This window comes from Manihot esculenta, chromosome 8 (genome assembly GCF_001659605.2).
Source record: "Manihot esculenta cultivar AM560-2 chromosome 8, M.esculenta_v8, whole genome shotgun sequence".
Taxonomy (NCBI): Eukaryota; Viridiplantae; Streptophyta; class Magnoliopsida; order Malpighiales; family Euphorbiaceae; genus Manihot; species Manihot esculenta.
The window spans coordinates 24699308-24722602 of NC_035168.2; positions in this window are offsets into that span (position 1 = coordinate 24699308).

Genomic DNA, 23295 nt, shown 5'->3' on the forward strand with positions numbered 1-23295 from the left:
GCGTCCTGGTTGAAGGCTTGCCAACCTGGTACCCTGACTGACCTGTTGAGCTCTTGATTTTCCGACCTACGGGCTTGACCATACAGATTCCTCGATGCCTCGATCAAGCGTCCTGGTGCTAAAGCAAGTCTGTTCAATCAGAGGTTGAAGGATTTTCGACCTCGTAACCCAACCGACCTGTCCAGCTCTTGAGTGTCCGACCTACGGGCTTAACCATGCAGATCCCTTGATGCTCTGATCAAGTGTCCTTTCGATGCTTTGACCAGCGAAACCATTGGTGGTCCTACTAGTGGTGCTTGATCAGTCGTCCTCTCGACGGTCAGACGGACTAATGCCGGCCATGCTGACCAGGGTATTTCAGCTCACCTCGTCTTCAAGTTGGACGACATACAGAGTCCGAATTCATCGACCTGGATCAGCTTGGACATTTGATCATTTCTTATTGTCTTCATGTTGCCCCAATACTTGAGGGGCGCTGCTGTGCAATCAGGTTAGATGGCCATGGATCGTGCCCTACCCGACTTGAAATGCTAGTCCGACCTCACTTATTTTTATTTATTAATTTTCTCTCTAACTTGCTAACCTAGGACTTTAGCCGATTTGCCCCTCTCACCTTGACAATATATACACGACCGACCTCACAATTTCAATAAATATATATATCACTCATTATTTTTCTTTTTTTTTAGAGAAAATTAAAATTTTATATCCATAGATAGGTACTTCGATATAAAATTTCATTCCATCGAGTTTCTAAGAAAAAGTTAGTAGTAATAAAATCCCATAAACATTAAAACAAACTTCTTGAAAGACTATCAAAATATTCTCAAATATAATGAATTTTTCTTTTTAGCTGGATTACTGTAAGCTTCCAGCTTCATTTTCGCACAAACTTTCATACCCTATGTGGATCTCAATGGGTGAATTTGGAAACTTTAGAGATAGTAAAATCTCTTTCGTTCCCCACAGACGGCGCCAATTGATAAATCTGGTTTTCCTCCTGCTCCATTTAATAGATTTGATTTTCTTCTTGGTCCATCATATGGGTCCCTCTGTACTTGATTCGAAGAAGAAATCTGCAAAATGAAGAAAGATGGTCAGGGGTCTATCGGGAATGCCCCGGTGGAGACCCTTCGACGTTCAGGTCAGATTTTATGAACTAGAGTAGTATGGACAGGCAAGAATTGCAGAGAGAAAAATAAAGAAAAATGGAGCCCAGAAAGAAGAAGGAAGAAGAGAGAGCTCCCTTTTCGTCTACCCGTGATGTATATCTGCCTCTCTGCTATAATGCTAGTTGTCTCTGTCACTTAGCTCTGTACGTACGCATGTGTCAGGGCTCCTCTCCATGCCAGGCGGCCATTTAATTCTCTCCAACGCGCATGCGGATAGGCTGCGAGGTGATTGGACCTACTATTCTTCTCACATCACTTCACTAGGCTGGACTTCTTCTCATTGGACCCAGGCTCATGGTGGATCCGGCCTACCCCGCGTGTTCGGGTTGAGGCTTGAGACGCTGGGTCGATCTTGCTTAAGGAGGGCTTGATGGGCTTTGGGCTATTGTTCTCCTCTTGGGCCTGGCCTCGCCCAGGGTAGAGGAAGCCCGGCGGTCATCAGTTTTTATAGTTATTTCTTGATTAAATTAGAGTACCATTGTTGTCCACCATGAATTAATCATATATGTACGAGTTAATTAATATTTGATGTGGATTTCAGTGTAATATGTACTATGTTTTTTAATTATTATTTTTTAAAAATTAATATATATTTCTTAGAGTTTTGAGATAGGTGAGTTATAAAGAGTTTTGGTAATTTTTAAATAAGGTCTGCGTGTCCTATTTTTCTTTCTTATTATGATTTGTAAAATTCTCTTCTCATCTAGTTCTCCTTGAATATAACTCAAGGTTTCTTATTCAAATTATGTAATTTTTATGTAGTTAGAATATGTAAATAGGATTTTTTTTTTGTAAACTCAAGAAGAAAAGAAGGTGTTAAAAATTACATGGAGCATTGGACATGGTGCAATGGAGGAGTCCTTTTGACTTTTGAAAATCAAAGAAGCTGCCACTTATGTTTTTAAACCATCAAGTTCACTTTATGGCTCAAGGAAATTATTTTTAATATGTCCATAATCATCCAATTACAATTGCATGTTAGGGGTGTATGTTTATATATGTGGTGTATACGATATACAACAACAATGCCTGTGCATGAGACCTTAATAGAAATCTTAGGATTAAAATCCCTAATTAAAATTTGAAGTACATGTTAAGAACATGATAGCTTGCCACCCATTGTTATAGCTAAAATTAGAGTTTGATTTTTATTAACTTGTTGAGCAAATCCAAGATTAATTTCACCTGAATATATTTAGTATTATGAAATATTGGATATTTCTGAATAATGGTTCTACTTAACTAAATTACTTGATTTGGATGGGTAAACTCATAATCATGTAAGTTTAAGGTAAGAGTTAGGCATAACATATAAGATATGATAAAGACAAAGAGTTGTCACCTAACTGATTTAGGAGTCACATAGAGATTTAATTGATAAATTATGTTATCTACCTAATTTAATTTATAATAATTTATTGTGCAAACTCAATGTTATTTAAATTAAATGGGGTCTTAGCCTACTAGGAGATCTACTGCTAAATTTTTCTAATTAATAGATTGGACTATTAATTTGAATAAAATAGTGGGGAACTAATTATAAATAAAGACCTTATATAATAATTAGAAAAATACATGAGACTAATAATTAAATATCTCTACATAAATAGATTCTAGTTCCACCATGAGTAAATTATTTATCTTTGCATAGCATACTTTATGCTAACAAATTAACTAAAATGAACTTCTTAGACTTGTATCGCAATTTGAGAATGGTTGTCAAGCAAGAAAAGAGGTTATATGTTCTCAATCAAGATATACCTGATATTCTTGATGAGAATGCTAGTGATGATATTAAGGACAAGTACGATCATCATATTGATGATGATTTGCAAGCTACATGTGTGATGTTAGCTAACATGAGTCCTGAGCTTCAGGTATATTTATGATTGAGAAAAAGAAAGGTGGACCTATGAGTGGCAAATAGAGGAAGGATTGCTACATTAGTGTAATACCCGGCTAGACTCCGATATCGGAATTCCTACCGTCCGGTAGAATCTCGGATGTCGGAGACCTCTAGAAGGGTAAAACCATGTTTTCATAAAATGTTTTAATGTGTTTTATGGTTTTAAGCAAGATGGAAATGAGTTTTTGCATGAAAATAACCTTGGAGGAAAACCCAGGTTCGGCCGCCGAACATGCAGGCATTTTCGGGTGTGCCTTAGGCCCCCGAAGGCATAAGTGAGGGAAGTCCAGGTTCGGCCGCCGAACCTCAAGTTCGGCCGCCGAACATGGCATGCATGCGGAGGCACGTTCGGCCCCCGAACGTAGCCTGGCCAGCCACTATAAAAGGGTCCCTTAGCCGAAATGGGCGAGCTTTTCTCCCCATTTTCGGCCAAGGTGAGCTCTCCGCCGTCCCTCACCAATCTTTGAGTTCTTCCTTCAAATCTTTCACGATTTTCATAAGTTTTCATCTTGTTTTGAAGATTTTCAAGTTTTGAGCAAGTTTTGAGCTTGGAGACCCAAGGAAGTTGAAAATCTCCCATCTCCAAGATTAGGTCGTCTCTTTCTCGATCTTCAAGAGGTAAGAGCCGATCTTAAGCTCATTGCATGTTTTAAGTAAGTTTTATGAAGATCTATGGGGTAGAATGCATGTTTAGCTTATGGTTAGGTTTATGAGTTTATGTTGTGTTTTTGAGCAATGTGGCTTGCAAATGCATGTTTGATGTGTTGTAGATGGGGTTTTAGATAGTTTGAAGCCCCTAGGAGCTGGTATGCTTGTGTATGTGTGTTGTAGAATAGGTTTATGCATGTTTGGATGGTTTGGGAGGCATTTATGCATAGAAGAGCTGAGTTTCTGCCACTAAGGGAGAAACCAGATTCGGCAGTCGAAGGAACTTTCGGCCGCCGAACATGCTTGTGGAAGCAGCCTTCGGCTGCCGAAGCTTGCCCTCGAAAGGAGACTTTCATCTCTGTCTGGGAGTTTCGGCCGCTGAAAGTGCCGCCGAACATGCATGAGTTTCGCCTCTATCTGGGAGTTTCGGCCGCCGAAGGTGCCGCCGAACCTGCCTGACTTTTGGCTCTGGAGGGACTTTCAGCAGCCGAACTTGCCGCCGAAAGTGCCCTGTCCAGCCTTCCTTTGCATGTTTTTGCATGGATGTTTTGAGGTGTTCTAGAGGGTTTTTGGGGGATGTTTTTAGAGTTATGTTCTAGTTGTTTGGTCCCTCATTTGAGTCCACCTGTGTAGGTTCGGACCCGAGGAACCAAGGACCCCAGCAGTGAGTTCAGCTGCTTCTGAGTCAGTAGAGCTTCAGCCAGAGGTGAGTGGAATAACTCTTATGCTTTTAAATAAATAAACCAGTTTTAGCATGATTCACGCATCATGAATGCCATGAGATATAATAGGGTGCTTGCATTAGAACTCACGAATATGTTGCATTGCATAATATGTTGATGATGAGGATGAATGTTGAATGATCCTTTAGTCCTCATATGTTATGATATGATGATGATACGGTACGGAAGACCAGTGAGGCCCATTCTACGCCCCTGGCACCATGTAAGAGAAAGACCAGTGAGGCCCATTTTACGCCCCTGGCGCAGTTGGAATGTTATATTATGCTATGTTATGATTATGTAAGAGAAAGACCAGTGAGGCCCATTCTACGTCCCTGGCACAGTTGGACCATGTAGAGGACTATTGGTGACAAATTCATCCTTGATGTGATTAGCTGTGATGTGATGCATTTCATGTTATCATATGTTTCAAATGTTTTATTATTCTGCTCACTGGGCTCTTGTAACTCACCCCTCTCCCTTAATCCCCAGGCTTGCAGGTACAGGGTAGACCAGGAGGTCAGCAAGAGTAATGAAGTCTTATGTATGTAATAGCTAGAATGTGGACATGACGAATTTGTAGAATCATGTAATGTAAAAGGACAGTATAGATATGTAATGTAATGATGTTTAAGGATGTTAGAAGTGTGCTTGACCATAGTATGTTGTTATCCCTTTTAATACATGATATCATATGTTTTTATGATGTATATGTAAACCAACTCAACTCATGTTATGCCACCCATTGGGGGCATTGATGAGGTCCCACAGAGGGGCCAATGTTTATGATTACGTTTATGTTCAGTGCATGCACAGGTTGAGTTTGGTGTATGAGAGAATGAAAGAAAAGTTTTAATTTTTATGTATGTTGTTGATCATGTATGGGATTAATCAGGTTCACAGGATGCATGTTAGGCTTGCTACGGGTCCCGGCGGCCTTAAGCCGACCTGGATCCTAGCGCCGGTAGCGGTCTGATTTTCGGGTCGTTACAGAATGGTATCAGAGCCCTAGGTTCATATGGTCGGACCTAGAGTGTTGGGCTCATAGATGTTATAGTAGGTCAAGCACAATAGGAAGATCATGTCCACTAGGATAGGATGTAGAGTCCTGTCTTGATTGATGATGTGAAATGCCATGATTATATACATGCGCATTAGTGATATGGTATGTATGTGATGAGGGTTCATGTGTGCCCACATGAACCATATGATGCTAATGTTTGCTTGTTATGTGCTGTTTTTCAGAAAACAGGATGAGAGGAACTCGTCGATCTGCACGATTGACTGGAGTGCCACCTGAGGATGAGGGCATGAGCGCCCGTCCTCCTACATTGCCTAGGGCAATGTCTAGTAGGTCTAACAGAGAAAGAGCAGTAAGAGACCCTAGAAGGTCTCTGGATCTGGGTAGGAGCAGATCAGTTAGGGGAACAGTTCAGGGAGGAATGTCAGAAGACATGGGGGATGATATGGATGTAGAGCAGAGGAGGGATGGCAGTTTGGGAGTTAGCATGTCAGAAGAGGGAATGGGAGAGTCCCAAGGAGGCACTCAGGCCTCGGGATTTGTTCAGCCACCCCACTACCCACACTTCTCACAAAATCCCGGGTATTTGATGGGAGGTACATCGGATTACCCTAGCTTCACCCCTTATCCCACACAGATGCCATACCCACCCTACTACCCACCATATTCATAATACCCAATGTATCCACCCCCACCTTACTATCCAAATCCAGCAAACCCTACCTCAGAAAATGTTGCACCACCTCCACCATCCACAGAACCAGCAGCCCCAGTTACTCAACCTCCTAGACCTAGCTCAGCCAGTGGGAGCAAGGTCAAGATGACCGACTACATGAAACTGGGTGCTCCTCAGTATGAAAAAGGGGATGACCCATTTGTGTATATTGAAAGGGTTAAGGTGATCACAGATGAGATTGGGGCTGATGACAGTAGAGCCATTCAGATGGCTGGGTTCACGCTTAAGTGCAAGAAGGCACGAGAGTGGTTCAAGAATTATGTGAACCCGAGAGTGGACAGCATGTCTTGGAAAGAGTTTGCAAACGAGTTTGCAGGATGGGCTTTTCCCGATAGTTCAAGGGAGCTGAAGATGATAGAGTTTGAGCAGTTGAGGCAGACCGATGATATGAGTGTAGAGGAGTTCACAGACAGATTCTTGGAGTTGTTGCCATTTGCAGGGCAAAATCTTGACTCGGACCAAAAAAGGTCAAGGAGGTATATCATGAAACTCCACTCCAGATATTCCTCCTTGATCCAGTCAGCGGATAGGGAGAGCTTCCATGCCATAGTGGATATGGCCCGAAAAATGGAGGCCAGTGCCATCGTTCAGGGGACAGTTAAGCAGTCAGTGGCACAGCCTTCTGGTTCTAAGACCCCAGGCTCTTCTTCTTTTAGTGCAGCAGCTTCAGGCAGCAAGAGGTGGAGCAGTACCACCAAGAAGTCGAAGAAGAACAAGTTTTGGAACAAGGTCAAGTCCAGTCTGGGACTAGGGAGTGGCTCGAGCTCTGGTGCGAATAATGCAGTTTCTGCAAAGTGTAGTAGGCCACACAGGGGAGTTTGCTGGGCTGGGACAGCAGCCTGCTTCAAATGCGGGCAGGAGGGACACATGGCTCGGGAGTGTCCTAGGGCAGCTTTTGGAGCACAGTCTCAGCAGATAGCTTCTGGCAGTGTGGCTCAGCCAGCAGCTCCAGCCACGACTCAGGCCAGTGGCAGAGGTAGAGGGAGAGGAGCAGCCTCTTCTTCAGCGGGTTTCAGAGGTGAAGGTCCATCAGCTCCAGCATGGATCTTCACGATGACTCAACAGGAGGCAGATGCATCTAACACCGTGGTGGCAGGTAACTTAGTCATTGGTTGTTCAGATGTGTATGCCTTGATGGACCCTGGTGCATCTCATTCTTTTATTGCTCCAAGAGCCGTTCAGAGGTTGGGGTTGATGATCTCTGAGTTAGAGTGTCATCTCTGGGTCAGTGGACCCAAGTGTGATCCATTAGTGGCAGAGTCGGTCTGCCAGTGCAGTCCAGTCTTTGTTGAGGGAAGATGCCTTTCCGCCGACCTGGTGGTTCTAGACTTGACAGATTTTGACGTCATTCTAGGTATGGACTGGTTATCTACCCATGGTGCTACCTTGGACTGCAGGGACAAGGTAGTCAGGTTCAGAGATCAGGATGGGTCAGAGGTTGTCTTCAGGGGAGACAGGAGGGGTACACCTAGAGGTCTGATATCAGCTCTTCAGGCTCGTAGGTTGCTTAGGAAGGGATGTCAGGGGTATTTGGCTCATGTGAGAGATCTTAGCAGTCAGGTTAGAGAGCCCGCCTCGGTGCTAGTGGTTAGAGAGTTTCTAGACGTCTTCGCAGACGAGCTGCCAGGTTTACCACCTGCTAGGGAGATAGAGTTCGAGATAGAATTGATGCCTGGAACCCGACCGATCTCTATCCCTCCCTACAGGATGGCTCCAGCTGAGTTGAAGGAATTGAAAGAACAGTTGCAAGAGCTGATAGAAAAGGGCTTCATCCGACTGAGCACCTCACCTTGGTGTAATACCCGGCTAGACTCCGGTATACGGGATTCCTACCGTCCGGTGGAATCTTGGATGTCGAAGGCCTCTAGAAGGGTAAGAACCATATTTTTATAAAATGTTTTAATGTATTTTATGTTTTAAGCAGGAAAGGAAATGAGTTTTTGCATGAAAATAGCATTGGAGGAAAACTCATGTCACAGCAGGAGGCAGATGCATCTAACACCGTGGTGGCAGGTAACTTAATCATTGGTTGTTCAGATGTGTATGCCTTGATGGACCCTGGTGCATCTCATTCTTTTATTGCTCCGAGAGCCGTGGGGAGGTTGGGTCTGATGACTTCTGGGTTAGAGTGTCCTCTCTGGGTCAGTGGACCCAAGTGTGATCCATCAGTGGCAGAGTCAGTCTGCCAGTGTAGTCCTGTGTTCGTTGAGGGAAGATGCTTGTCCGCCGACCTAGTGGTTCTAGATTTGACAGACTTTGACGTCATTCTAGGGATGGACTGGTTATCTACCCATGGTGCTACCTTGGACTGCAGGGACAAGGTAGTCAGGTTCAGAGGTCAGGATGGGTCTGAGGTTGTCTTCAGAGGAGACAGGAGGGGTACACCTAGAGGTCTGATATCAGCTCTTCAGGCTCGTAGGTTGCTCAGGAGGGGATGTCAGGGGTATTTGGCTCATGTGAGAGAGCTTAGCAGTCAGGTTAGAGAGCCCGCCTCGGTGCCAGTGGTTAGAGAGTTCTTAGATGTGTTCCCAGACGAACTGCCAGGTTTACCACCTGCTAGGGAGATAGAGTTCGAGATAGAACTGATGCCTGGAACCCGACCAATCTCTATCCCTCCCTACAGGATGGCGCCAGCAGAACTGAAAGAGTTGAAGGAGCAGTTACAGGAGCTGGTAGACAAGGGCTTCATCCGACCGAGTACCTCACCCTGGGGTGCTCCAGTTTTGTTTGTGAGAAAGAAGGATGGATCCCTTAGACTTTGCATCGACTACAGGCAGTTGAACAAAGTCACTACCAAGAACAAGTATCCATTGCCAAGTATCGACGATCTATTCGACCAGCTAGCAGGAGCAGGTTGTTTCTCCAAAATAGATCTGAGATCTGGGTATCATCAGCTGAGGATCAGAGAAGAAGATGTGCCAAAGACAGCTTTCAGGACCAGATATGGGCATTTTGAGTTCCTTGTGATGCCGTTCGGGTTAACCAACGCCCCTGCAGCATTCATGGATCTCATGAACAGAGTGTTTAGCCAGTACTTGGATCACTTCGTTATTGTCTTCATAGATGATATCTTAGTGTATTCCAGGAGTGCAGAGGAGCATGCCCATCATCTGAGGATGGTTCTACAGACCTTGAGGGAGCATGGCTTGTATGCCAAGTTCTCCAAGTGTGAGTTCTGGCTGAGGAGCATTTCATTCTTGGGGCACGTGGTGTCAGAGTCAGCCAGAGGTGAGTGGAACTAAACTTAATCTTTTAAATTGAGAAATTAAATGTTCTATCATGTTTCATGCATCATGATTATGCGATAGGATGATTGCATTAGTTTTCACGAATATGCCGCATTGCATCGATTGTTGTGGATGTGGGTGAATGTTGGATGACCCAATTAGTCCATGACAGGAAGACCAGGACCCCATTCTACGGCCTGGCACAGAGTAAGGAAAGACCAGGACCCCATTCTACGGCCTAGCACGGTTATGGGACTCGAAGACCAGGAGCCCAGAGGAGGCCCTGGGACAATGGTAAGTAATGTATGTTATGACAGGAAGACCAAGACCCCATGCTACGGCCTGGCACAGAGTTAGCTTGGACTAATTGGTGATAAGTTCACCCAACCCTTATGTGAATTGTCTGTGTTATGATGCATTTCATAGAGCATAGTGTTAATATGTTTTATAGTTCTGCTCACTGGGCTTTTAGCTCACCCCTCTCCCTTTACCCCCAGGCTTGCAGGTACAGTATAGAGCAGGAGTCCGGATAGAGTAAAGAAGTCATGTTTATGTAATAGCTAGCAATGGACATGATCAAATTGAAATGTAATGTCTTTATCAGTATAGATATGTAATGAGATGTTATTTATGGATGTTAGCGGCGTGCTTGACCATAGATTGTTGCTATCCCTTTTAATACATAATCTTAGAGTTTTTTTATGATGTTTATGTAAACCAACTCAACATATGTTATGTCACCCATTGGGGGCACGGATGAGATCCCACAGAGGGATCAATGTTATGTTAATATATATGCACAGGTTGAGTTTGGTTGATGTATTTGGAAAGAAAAGTTTTAAATTTTATGTATGTTGTTGATCATGTATGGGATTATACAGGTTACAGGTTATATGTCAGGCTTGCTACGGGTCCCGGCGGCCTTAAGCCGATCTGGATCCTAGCGCCGGTAGCGGTCCGATTTTCGGGTCGTTTTACTTGGGGTGCACCAGTTTGTTTATGAGAAAGAAGGATGGATCCCTTAGGCTTTGTATCGACTACAGGCAGTTGAACGAAGTCACTACCAAGAATAAGTACCCGTTGCCTAGGATCGACGATCTATTTGACCAGATAGCCGGAGCAGGTTGTTTCTCCAAAATAGATCTGAGATCGAGGTACCATCAGCTAAGGATAAGGGAGGAGGATGTGCCGAAGATAGCCTTCAGGACCAGATATGGGCATTTTGAGTTCCTTGTAATGCCGTTCGGGTTAACCAATGCCCCTGCAGCATTCATGGATCTCATGAACAGAGTGTTTAGTCAATACCTGGATCACTTTGTTATTGTCTTCATAGATGATATCTTGGTGTATTCCAGGAATGCAGAGGAGCATGCCCATCATCTGAGGTTGGTTCTGCAGACCTTGAGGGAACATGGCTTGTATGCCAAGTTCTCTAAGTGTGAGTTCTGGCTGAGGAGCATTTCATTCTTGGGGCACGTGGTGTCAGAAAATGGGATAGAGGTGGACCCCAAGAAGGTAGAAGCTGTGGCTAACTGGCCTAGACCTACTTCAGTGACAGAGATCAGGAGTTTCTTGGGTTTGGCAGGTTACTACAGGAGGTTCGTCCAGGACTTCTCAAAAGTTGCAGCTCCTCTGACCAAGTTAACCAGGAAGAATCAAAAGTTTGTGTGGACCGACCAGTGCGAAGAGAGTTTTGAAGAGCTTAAGAAGAGGTTGACTTCAGCACCAGTGTTAGCTCTGCCATCTAGTGATGAGGACTTTACAGTCTTTTGCGATGCGTCCCGTGTGGGACTGGGTTGTGTACTAATGCAGAATGAGAGGGTGATTGCTTATGCTTCTAGACAGCTGAAGAAGCACGAGTTAAATTACCCCACGCATGACCTAGAGATGGCAGCAGTAATCTTTGCACTCAAGATGTGGAGGCACTACCTCTATGGGGTAAAATGTGAGATCTTTACAGATCATAAGAGCCTGCAGTACATCCTGAGTCAAAGAGATTTGAATTTGAGACAGAGGAGATGGGTAGAGCTGCTGAGTGACTATGATTGCAAGATTCAGTATCATCCGGGTAAGGCGAATGTTGTGGCAGACGCCCTAAGCCGGAAGTCACTAGGCAGTCTATCCCACATCACGGCAGAGAGGAGACCAGTGGTGAAGGAGTTTTACAAGCTCATTGATGAAGGTCTACAGTTGGAGTTGTCTGGTACAGGTGCTTTAGTGGCCTAGATGAGAGTGACACCTGCGTTTCTGGAGCAAGTGGCTCAGAAACAGCATGAGGACCCGGATTTAGTGAAGATTGCCAGGACTATTCATTCAGGCAAAGATAGTGAGTTCAGATTTGACAACAAGGGGATCCTCCGCTACGGGAGTCGATTATGTGTACCAGATGACATAGGGCTAAAAGGAGACATTATGAGAGAGGCTCATAATGCAAGATACAGCGTTCACCCCGGAGCCACCAAGATGTATCAAGATCTGAAGAAGGTTTATTGGTGGCCAGCTATGAAGAAAGAAGTGGCACAGTTTGTGTCAGCCTGCGAAGTGTGTTAGAGGGTGAAGCTGGAACATCAGAAGCCGACTGGAATGCTTAACCCGCTACCTATTCCAGAGTGGAAATGGGAGAATATAGCTATGGACTTCGTAGTGGGGTTACCGGCGGCGTCCAACGGATTGGACTCCATATGGGTGATTGTGGACAGACTCACCAAATCTGCTCACTTCATCCCTGTCAGGAGTGGCTATTCTGTGGACAAGTTGGCGCAGGTGTATGTTGATGAGATCGTCAGGCTGCATGGGGTTCCTGTTTCAATAGTGTCTGATAGAGGGCCCTAGTTCACCTCCAGGTTTTGGCGGAGTCTGCAGAATGCCATGGGTACTAGATTGGATTTCAGTACTGCCTTCCACCCCTAGACTGATGGACAGTCAGAAAGGACCATCCAGACTATCGAGGATATGCTCAGAATATGTGTGCTGGACTTTGGCGGTTCTTGGAGGTAGCATCTACCTTTGGTGGAGTTTGCCTACAATAACAGCCATCATGCTAGCATCGGGATGGCTCCATATGAAGCTTTATACGGAAGGAAGTGCAGGTCACCTGTTTGCTGGGAGGAAGTTGGAGAGAAGGCCTTAGCAGGGCCTGAGCTAGTAGAGATTACCAGCAGGGTGGTACCCATAATCAGAGAAAGGATCAAGACTGCTGTAAGCAGACAGAAGAGTTATGCAGACATCCGCAGACGGCAAGTAGAGTTTCAGGAGGGGGATCTGGTATTGCTCAAGGTGTCTCCAATGAAAGGAGTGGTTCGCTTTGGGAAGAAAGGTAAACTAGCCCCACGATACATCGGACCCTTTGAAGTCTTGCAAAAGATTGGGAATGTGTTGTACAAGCTGGATTTACCTGCTTCAATGGAAAGAATCCATCTGGTTTTCCATGTTTCCATGTTGAGAAAGTTCGTGTCAGATCCGGGCAAGGTTCTTAGTGAGCCTGATGTGGAGATCTAAGAAGATCTCACCTATGTTGAGCAGCCAGTACGGATCCTAGACACCCAGATCAGAAAGCTGAGAAACAAGGAAATCCCGATGGTGAAAGTCCTTTGGAACCACCACAATATGGAAGAGTGCACTTGGGAGACACGGGAGTCCATGCTCCAGCAATACCCTTATCTTTTCTGAGGTTAGTTCCTTGTGAGTTTTATGTGCTTTGTATGTGTGATATGTGTATGCCATGCTATGTGCTAGTTGAGGAACATTCGGGGACGAATGTTCTTAAGGGGAGAGAATGTAATACCCGGCTAGACTCCGGTATCGGAATTCCTACCGTCCGGTGGAATCTCGGATGTCGGAGACCTCTAGAAGGGTAAAACCATGTTTTCATAAAATGTTTTAATGTGTTTTATGGTTTTAAGCAAGATGGAAATGAGTTTTTGCATGAAAATAACCTTGGAGGAAAACCCAGGTTCGGCCGCCGAACCTCAAGTTCGGCCACCGAACATGCAGGCATTTTTCGGTGTGCCTTAGGCCCCCGAAGGCATAAGTGAGGGAAGTTCAGGTTCGGCCGCCGAACCTCAAGTTCGGCCGCCGAACATGGCATGCATGCGGAGGCACGTTCGGCCCCCGAACGTGGCCTGGCCAGCCACTATAAAAGGGTCCCTTAGCCGAAATGGGCGAGCTTTTCTCCCCATTTTCGGCCAAGGTAAGCTCTCCGCCATCCCTCACCAATCTTTGAGTTCTTCCTTCAAATCTTTCACGATTTTCACAAGTTTTCATCTTGTTTTGAAGATTTTCAAGTTTTGAGCAAGTTTTGAGCTTGGAGACCCAAGGAAGTTGAAAATCTCCCATCTCCAAGATTAGGTCGTCTCTCTCTCGATCTTCAAGAGGTAAGAGCCGATCTTAAGCTCATTGCATGTTTTAAGTAAGTTTTATGAAGATCTATGGGGTAGAATGCATGTTTAGCTTATGATTAGGTTTATGAGTTTATGTTGTGTTTTTGAGCAATGTGGCTTGCAAATGCATGTTTGATGTGTTGTAGATGGGGTTTTAGATAGTTTGAAGCCCCTAGGAGCTGGTATGCTTGTGTATGTGTGTTGTAGAATAGGTTTATGCATGTTTGGATGGTTTGGGAGGCGTTTATGCATAGAAGAGCTGAGTTTCTGCCACTAAGGGAGAAACCAGGTTCGGCAGCCGAAGGAACTTTCGGCCGCCGAACATGCTTGTGGAAGCAGCCTTCGGCTGCCGAAGCTTGCCCCCGAAAGGAGACTTTCGTCTCTGTCTGGGAGTTTCGGCCACCGAAAGTGCCGCCGAACATGCATGAGTTTCGCCTCTGTCTGGGAGTTTCGGCCGCCGAAGGTGCCGCCGAACCTGCCTGACTTTCGGCTCTGGAGGGACTTTCGGCCGCCGAACCTGCCGCCAAAAGTGCCCTGTCCAGCCTTCCTCTGCATGTTTTTGCATGGATGTTTTGAGGTGTTCTAGGGGGTTTTTGGGGGATGTTTTTAGAGTTATGTTCTAGTTGTTTGGTCCCTCATTTGAGTCCACCTGTGTAGGTTCGGACCCGAGGAACCGAGGACCCCAGCAGTGAGTTCAGCTGCTTCTGAGTCAGTAGAGCTTCAGCCAGAGGTGAGTGGAATAACTCTTATGCTTTTAAATAAATAAACCAGTTTTAGCATGATTCACGCATCATGAATGCCATGAGATATAATAGGGTGCTTGCATTAGAACTCACGAATATGTTGCATTGCATAATATGTTGATGATGCGGATAAATGTTGAATGATCCTTTAGTCCTCATATGTTATGATATGATGATGATACGGTACGGAAGACCAGTGAGGCCCATTCTACGCCCCTGGCACCATGTAAAAGAAAGACCAGTGAGGCCCATTCTACGCCCCTGGCACAGTTGGAATGTTATGTTATGCTATGTTATAATTATGTAAGAGAAAGACCAGTGAGGCCCATTCTACGCCCCTGGCACAGTTGGACCATGTAGAGGACTATTGGTGACAAATTCATCCTTGATGTGATTAGCTGTGATGTGATGCATTTCATGTTATCATATGTTTCAAATGTTTTATTATTCTGCTCACTGGGCTCTTGTAGCTCACCCCTCTCCCTTAACCCCCAGGCTTGCAGGTACAGGGTAGACCAGGAGGTCAACAAGAGTAATGAAGTCTTATGTATGTAATAGCTAGAATGTGGACATGACGAATTTGTAGAATCATGTAATGTAAAAGGACAGTATAGATATGTAATGTAATGATGTTTAAGGATGTTAGAAGTGTGCTTGACCATAGTATGTTGTTATCCCTTTTAATACATGATATCAGATGTTTTTATGATGTATATGTAAACCAACTCCACTCATGTTATGCCACCCATTGGGGGCATTGATGAGGTCCCACAGAGGGGCCAATGTTTATGATTACGTTTATGTTCAGTGCATGCACAGGTTGAGTTTGGTGTATGAGAGAATGAAAGAAAAGTTTTAATTTTTATGTATGTTGTTGATCATGTATGGGATTAATCAGGTTCACAGGATGCATGTTAGGCTTGCTACGGGTCCCGGCGGCCTTAAGCTGACCTGGATCCTAGCGCCGGTAGCGGTCCGATTTTCGGGTCGTTACAATTAGCTTTAGAAACTTATTATCTGCTTTTACCTTTTAGCTTAATATTAGAATTGAATAATTGTTATTATATTGTAATACTTTGCAGAAATATTATTTCGATTTCATTTTTTAGCCTTAAATAATGGATACAAGTTTATTATTGAGAATAATACTTATTTTTTTTTTATGATAAAGGAGTTTATTTCTGGCTTGGTCTTAGAATTGAATAATTATTATTATGTTATAATACTTTGCAAAAATATTATTTTAATTTCATTTTTTAGCCTTAAATAATGGATTCAAGTTTATTATTGAGAACAATACTTCTTTTATAATAAAGGAGTTTATTATGAAACTGAAATTTGTATAGATGGTCTATATAATATTTGTTCTAAAAAGCCTATTCTCAATATAGAAGAGACTCAAATTAGATAATCAACTTCCATCTCAATTTTTACATTGTAGAATTGGTCATATAAATAAAACAATAACCACAAAGTTACATAAAGATGGATATCACGATCCATTTGATTATGAACCATAAAGAACTTGTGAAGCTTATTTGATGGGTAAAATGACCAAAACACCTTTTAAAGAAAAAGGTAAACAGACACAAGAATTATTGGGTCTTATACATATAGATGTATGTAGACCAATGACTACCTAAGACATAGGTGGGTACACGTATTTTATCACATTCACTGATGACTATACTAGATATGGTTATGTATATCTAATGAAATACAAATCTGAATCATTTGAAAAGTTCAAAAAATTCAAATATGAAGTTGAAAAATAGACTGTAAAAATATTAAATCACTTAGATTTGATCGAGGTGGTGAATATTTAAGTCAAGAGTTTTGTGATTATTTATAGAATGGGATTCTCTCACAATGGACTTCACCTAGAACACCACAACACAATAGAGTTTCAGAAAGGAACAGTCCATGATGAGTCTTGCAGGCTTACCTCTATCCTTTTAGAGAATACCTTGCAAACTACGATATACCTTCTTAATAGAGTTCCATCCAAATTTGTTGATAAGATCCGTATGAGATGTGGACTAACAAAAGGTCAGTCTTATCACACATTAAGATTTGGAGATATGATGCTTATGTGAAGCGTCAGGTATCTGATGAGCTGGGAGCTAAGTCAGATAAATGTAAGTTTGTGGGTATCCAAAAGAAACTATTAGATATGATTTCTATCATTCCATTGAGAAAAGTTATTTGTCTCAAAACATGTTATATTTCTAGAAATGCATTTCTTTTGAAAGAAGCAGTGGGAGTCAGATAGAACTTAAAAAAGTTCAAGGACCACAGACAAACATTCAAATGGAACTAAAACCAGAGACTGTAATGTCTATTGTAGATACACAAGCTGAAATACCACCACAAATATTTGTTAGGACAAGTCGTGCTCCAATAAGGTTAGACCTTCTTGTGGAGACTCATAATAATATTTTACTCATACCTGATGAGCTTAACAGCTATGAAGAGGCAATATTTGACATTTATTCTTCAAATTGGCTTAAAGCAATGAAATTTAAAATGGATTCCATGTACACTAACCAAATACAGACTTTGGTTGATGCACTTGAAGGAACAAAATCCACTGGGTGCAAGTGAGTTTTTAAGAGAAAAACTGACATGGAAGGCAATGTACAATCGTACGAAGTCAGGCTAGTTGCTAAAAGTTACAAACAAAGACAAGGTGTTGACTTTAATGAAACTTTTTCACCAGTAGTTATGCTTAAAATCATAAGGAGTTTACTTGCAATAGCAGCATACCATGATTATGAAATTTTGTAAATGGATGTCGAAATAGCATTCTTGAATGGGAATCTTATTGAGAATGTGTACATGACACAACCTGAAGGTCTTGAATCCATGAAATTTCCTAATAAGGTATGCAAATTGCAAAGGTCCATTTATAGACTGAAGCAAACTTCACGGAGTTAGAACATCCATTTTGATGAGACAGTCAAACAGTTTGATTTTGTTAAAAGTATGGATGAATCTTATGTATATAAGAAAGTTAGTGGGAGTGGAGTTGTATTTCTTATTTTATATGTAGATGACATATTAATAATAAAAAATAATATTTTATTATTATAAATCTATAAAGATTTAGTTTTCTAAGAATTTCTTCATGAAGGATTTGGGAGAAGCCATTAAGATCTATAGAGATAGATCTAAAAGCTTGTTTGCTTATCCAAATCCACTTATATTGACAAAGTGCTAAAACAGTTTAGCATGGAGAGATTTAAGAAAGGATTTCTGACTATGTCACTTGAAGGGACTAATGAACTCAAAGTTCATGGATATTCGGATGCGAATTTTCAATAAGATTTTGATGATAACAAATCTCAATCCGGTTATATTTTTACTATAGATGGTGGAGCGGTAAGTTAGAAAGGTTCCAAATGAGAGATCATTGTAGATTCTATAACAAAAGTCAAGTATGCTTCTGTGTCCTAGACAGCAAAAGAGACAGTTTTGGATTAAGAAGTTCATTTCTGAATTTGGTGTGGTTCCTAGCATTGTTGATCCAATTACAATGAAATATGATAACAATAGAGCCATTGCATAAGTAAAGAAACCCAGGTCTCATTAAAGATCTAAGTATGTACTTTAACAATTACAAATGATTAGAGAGATCATTGAAAGGAAAAATGTGGAGCTAAAGCGGGTTTCACTAATGAGAATCTTAAAGATTCTCTTACTAATGCATTGTTTCAATAGAAACATAATTACCGCAATTATACTTATGTGATAAATTATATGGGTGATTAGCTTTAATGCAAGTGGGAGATTGTTAGTAATATGTCCTACAACCAATCTATTGGTTGTAGTTGGATATTATTTTTCATATATTAAGTGTTTAAATACACTACATAAAGATTGTTATTTATCTTTAGTGTTAAATTGAACCTCGAGTAAAGATAAAGTCCATCGGATTATGTTACTATACAAAGAAAATTCTAATGTAGTTATAATTATGAGATTCCTGTTGTATTTAAGTAATATCTCCAAATGTTCCTAGTCAATGTTCCTTTCATGATTGGATAATGATTAGAGCTGTTAAGACTAATACATATTATATTTTTTCATTTTAGAGAAAACAATTGATCTTATATGTGAGATATCTAGAACTAATATGTAGGTGCTTATTTTATGAATAAGTGTGCTGAATTGACCCGTTTGAGAAATCCCTATGGAATATAACCTGTATCTATAGATTAGTTAAGCGATAGTTGTGTAAGTGATCTTTTGAGTTGAAATCAATAAATAATCTTATATAGGAACTTTTATATTTTGATCCATCTTACACGTTACTTGGTTTATGAGTAACAAATGGGGATGAACTAGATATATTAGGAACTATATGAAGGTATTTATATGATTGAGATAGATTTCATCACCCTAGATTCTCTGCTAGCATTGATCATGAAATTCTTGCATAAGGTGGCATGAAATTAGCAAATAGGATTTAAAATTTTATTTAATTGGTCAATGGCTAATAAATGAGAACTAATATGATTTAATATTATAGATACGTTTCATGTATTAAATATTAAATCGTGACATTTGTGATGAATGGATATTAGTTATACTGGCAAACCATATACTGAAAGGTTAAGTCAAACCACATTTGATATTCCGAATATTTGGGTAGTTTTGACATGTTGCTAGACAATATTCTTGACTTTTAAATCAATTAATTAGTTAATTATATTTGTTACCAATATATTTAGAACTTAATGGATTACACACATAAAGAATTATATGAGAAAATAAAACGAGAAGTTAAATCGAGTAGGACTTGATTGCATATAAATTGATATTGGGATAAAATTGTAATTTGAAAGAATTATGATTTTTATCTAATTAATTAAGTAGGGACTTAATTAAAATTGTCTAATATTTATATGGCTAGTTTATTAAATTTTTGGACCATAGTTACAATTTATTTATCTAATTAGTTAAATAAATAAATATTATTATACTAAAATCCTAGGGTTTTAGTATAAAAGGACATGTTATGGGAACCTATATTATGCTGATAGAACCTTTTTAGAGTCTCTAAAATTCGTAGGAAATAAAGAGAGTTAGCACTCAAAACCTTTCTCCTTCTCAATCACTTAGAATTGTTTTAAGATTTTTCGATAGTTATTCTATATGGATATGGTTAGTGATCGGATACTTGGATAGGTTGTGGTTTGCGACGACCCAATCAAAGCAAACGATCTTGTGTTTTGCTGTAAAGAAATAAAAAATATTTATTTTTTATTTAATTATTATTATTTTTTTCGTTTAAACGTGATTCATGTCGGTGAAAAATTTTATTTTTCTATTTCTTTCGTTGCATTCACTCTGATTGAAACTCAATAGACACTCCTCCGATTGGTCCATCAACTATTTTTAATGATCAATTGGTTGATATTCTTATAAGTGAGCCAGAAGTTTCTTCTACTTTGAGAGATTGAGATAACCCGTTATCTCACTAGTTAATGATTTAATGGATCGACAATTGTGTTTTTATTGTACAATATCTAGGAGTGTTTATTAAAAAAACTGCTTTCTTTTTCACCTAATTAATTGGTAGTTATTTAATAAGTTATACAATAATATCAAGAAAGCCGCTTTCAAAAATTAAATTTAAAATATCCAAATCATAAATGCATTTACTATAGAGCTTTATTTTGAAAGGCTGAGGCTTTGCAAAGTAGTCTGAGAAGGGAAAAAATAATATATTCTCTTTGTTGTCATGAAGGAAAAGTAAAATTACATTTGTTAACTTTTAAAGTTCGGGTACATGTGTTAAAACCTAAAAAATTTAGAATTTTTTTATTATTGTCCCTAATTCTTAATCACAAAATATATTTAATCTTTAATATATATATAATATATATTAATTATAAAGTTTGTTTGTTGATATAAATTTTTGGCAGTAATATATGATGGTGGCATGTTACTTCTACAAAATTGTGGATTTGTGGATATAGGTATGTTATAATAAAATTATAATATTTGTTCTAGTTTATATAGAATTAATTAAAAATCTAAATGTAGATACTAACTCAATTAAAACTGAAATATTGAGAAATAAATCAAACATATTAAAAATTTAGTACGAATTTTCTTTTATAGAATAAAATTTAGTATGATTTTGATTTTAGATATTTTTTTTTTGAAATAAATTCAATTAAACTTCTATATTTTTGCTCAACAGTTAAATATGTCTGATTTAAATTTTTTTACCAATTAATCTCTTATATTTTTATTAAGGATCAAATAAGTTCTAACATAATATAATATAATTTTTAATAAAAAATTAATTTTTTAATAATAAAATATTATTTTTTGTAATTTAGAAGTTAATTTTACTTAAAAGTTAGAACTTATTTAGAATACTAGCTTATTAGAGCACCAAGCAAGGATAAAAACATAAACTGAGGATAGCATATATTTAAAAGTTCAAATCAACATATAAAAGAGCCCCATAAAATAACAATAACAACAAACAAAAAGTTAAAAGGGGAAACAAGGCCTTTATAGCCCAAAATACACAAAAATATCAAGTACTAGAAATTAGGAGACATCCTCATCGTCATCACCCCTATGAAACTCCTCGTTAGCAACATTGGATGCATTTGGGATCATGTTCAAGATTTAGCTATAGTCCTTCTCTGAGTCACGCCAATGAAGCTTTGACATGATAGAACCTTGTAAGTCTATATACATATAAGCTATACGATCATTATTGGCCTCTAGCTTCCTTTTAGCCTCCTTGAACTTAGCTCCTAGAGACAGCCGCTCAGTCTATTTAGCATCCCTCACTAGGGTCAACCCACCAACTTGTGATTGAAGTTGCTCCATCTCAGATTCATTATTTTTGTTAATGTTGTGCAGGTTTCCTAGTTCAATGGTAAGGAGGATATTTTGGACCTGCAGCTCACCATAGGCCCTATGAAGCTTCTGGAACTTTTGCACCCTATCTGAAATATTGTTACAGTCTTCAACCCAAAGCCATCCCATGATGAAAAATTTCATTATCACCTTCATTGTCAAGTTACCTGAAAAAGGAATCTTCTTTGCAATACACTCAACTAAGTAATAGTTATCTGCTACCATATGATAACCCCTCAGTAGGCCATCGAAAGTAAGGGAAGGAGGTACAGGAGGAAGCCCAGTCTCAGCAGAAAAGGAACAAGCTCGATGGAAACATACTCCTAAGAAATTTGGGGAGCAAAAATAGAAGGATTCGATGTTCCTCCAGCAGCCTTTGGCCTCTTTTGGTAGTCAGTCTGGCTAACTCCTTTCCTCCTCTTTTCAGTTACTTTACTAATTCATGATGCATTGTTCTCAGCCATCTCTGTAAAAAAAAAAGGGAAAAAAAAAAAGAAGAAAGAAAGTGACATGGAGCAACTAGCCTTAGATTTTACGGTAGGCTTGGACCGATCCTAACTTTTGCTGCCGACGTCCGATAGAGACCCACGATAGCTTTTTGGAAAGGGAATTTCGAGATGCACAACTTTCAAAAAAGTGACAAAGGCCATAGGCCTAGTCACAAAGTTCGATATGGAAATTCCATCGTTTAGGGGTCAATTTTGTATTTTAATTATTTTTTTGGATATTTTGAGTATTTTTGTAATTTTGCATATTAGGGTTTTGTTTCTATTATAGATAGTCTCCCTTGGCTATTAGAAACTCGCTTTTTAATCTTTGAGAAATTTCAATAAGACTTTTCGTCTTCTAGCCTATCTTTTCTCTTATTTCGTCTTAGCCAAACGATATTAGTTAAAACTTCTGACGGAGTCTAAATAGTCCTTTATCAAATTGGTATCAAAGCAAAGTTCGACAACGACAGATAACCAAGAGGTGCGACTTGCTGCGATTGAGGCATCTTTGGCAGAATTGAGGGAGATGATCGGACAGCTGACCCTGCAGCAGGGAATCCACCAACCCGCTGCCGTCGCACACCCCCAGCCAGTCACCAATCCTGTGGCCGCCAATCCTGTGGTTGCCAATCCTGTGCCTGCAAATCCCCAACAGAACTATCAGGAAGGTTACAAGATCAAGATAGACCTTCAAAACTTTTCTGGCTCGTTGGATGTGGAATCTATTCTTGATTGGCTAGCAGAGGTTGAACGTTTCTTCGAAGTTATGAACGTGGAAGAGAATTGCAAGGTTCCGATTGTAACATCCTCAAACCCATAGCTAGAGTAGTGACATCACTAGGTATGGGTTACGCTATTTCACTACCAGAGCAAGTGGTATTAGGGGAGGTGATAGCTTATCCCGAGCTACTTAGGGGAGGTGCTAGCATAACTCTAAGCTACTAATAACTGAATCATAGAAAACTCAAATAAAGAAACGGACGTATGTAGAAATAAAGTAGACAGTGTGATTAGCAAGTCGGGAACGAGTCACTTTCGAGAGGTGCTTAGGGTTTCCCGACGTGCTTGCTTGAGGTGCTTGTTTAAATCTATCATGCTTACTTAAGTGAAACGGACTTCTAAAGGCTAAAAGCATAATTTAGTAGGTCAATCTATGATTATTGTGTAACAACCCGAAATCGGACCGCTACCGGTACTAGGATCCAGATCGACTTAAGGTCGCCGGGACCCGTAGCAAGCCTAACATATAACCTGTCATACCTGATAAATCCATACATGATCATACATTTACATAAAAATTTTAAAATTTCCAACTACCAACTCGACCTGTGCATGCACTGAAACTGAATAAATAAAACTCCC